Consider the following 1,583-nt stretch of genomic DNA (forward strand, 5'->3'; position numbering starts at 1 on the left):
AACTAGAGTTCTCCTTTAGAATGTCCGTTCGCACTCCCTTGTCTTGAATTGCACACACGGTCTTGTGGCGGATGAATTGATCCCGTTCGTTTCCGGACCGGCAGTCACGCGATTATCGTGACAAGTCCGTGAGGAAATTATCGAACTACTCTTCGGGAGGTGCATTCGTGAGCGGGAGACATATCGCGACTACAGTTTTCTGTGCTTTGGCAGGAAGTGCGCGTCGTAAAGAATGATTGCATGCCTGTAGGCCAATTCTGGGTGTGGTCTTGCTTCTGTCGGTTCCGCAGAGTACAAAGTGTCATAAACACCCAGAAGCGTGGAGCCTCCAACGGCAAGAAGTCCTGGAGTGGACGGTTGGGCGGCTGTGTTGGCCGTAGAGGGTGAAGCTCTGCTTGAAGCGCTGACGGTATACTTTTGCCCTTCTGACGCCATGTTTTTGTGCCTGGAGAGCGCAATGAAGTGAGGTTTTATTTCAGTCTAGTATGCATCGGTGCTGCTACGAAGAATACAGCGCATTACAGAGTCGTGTCGTAAAGCGAGTCGTCGTCTCCTCAATGTTTATTCCAGGGCGAGAAGGAAGGCAGCAGCCTCGGGCAAATGCGTTAGAGTAGTTGATCTAGTTGGCGCATATTCATGCAAATGCGCTTGGCAAATGCACATTTGCATGACTATGCATTTGTATGAGATGTCAAATGCGCTTGGCGCGTTGCTCACAGCTTCAAAAGAAACGGATTCGATGCGTCGCTGCTGTAGATGACGCCATCATGGGGTTCCTTTTATAACAAGTACAATGGGATCAATATTTAAGTCATGCCAGCCAGTCGACGCATTGGCCGAAGGGCTTCTTTCCAGAGGCATTCGAGACGTCGTTCTTGAGTTGAATTCTAGTGTATAGCGATGCGATTGTGCAGTAGTTGAGGTGCGTTAGGTTAGTTCAGTGTGGGTGCCAAATAGGCGATGCATATTTTACTTGCCTCCTCACATAGGCTGACACAGGCCGACATTCTGGGAAACACTGCAAGATAAGGCCCTGTGGTCTCTTTAGCTGATGAAATGGTCTTAGTGGTATGTTTTCCAGGAGATATGAGTGCATATATAGTTCATCTAGACTACATTGACCGCACTGGAGTGGGGGCAGTTTGATACCGGAATAAAATCGTGTTGCGGTGATGGTGAACACATGGTATAGTTTGAAGGAAAATGTTGTGTACCGCTCGAGAATCGGTTAGATTTGGACTTTCTTGGACTTCGGTTAGAATAAAAAAATTCCCTAGTGCATCTGTGGCGCTAACCGCCATAATCCACGGTCCACCGAGGCATTTGGAAAGTTTGAAGATAAAAATACCCACCTGTTCTGAGTAGAAATGACTTCGCATGAGGAAAATCATATGCTGCAGATTAGGCATACCTTGTCGCCATAGAAATGTTTACTTTATCTAAGGCGACTATCCGAATACGGTTACAGACAACCCGCGTAAATTCTCGCAGCTTTCCAACATTCAACCAACGCGCGCTGTCGCCCACAGTGGCATGGCTTTTTTTTTCGCTGCTACCAATCTTTTCCATTACTTTGCAGCTGG

Source organism: Amblyomma americanum, chromosome 7, assembly GCF_052857255.1.
Source record: "Amblyomma americanum isolate KBUSLIRL-KWMA chromosome 7, ASM5285725v1, whole genome shotgun sequence".
Lineage (NCBI taxonomy): Eukaryota > Metazoa > Arthropoda > Arachnida > Ixodida > Ixodidae > Amblyomma > Amblyomma americanum.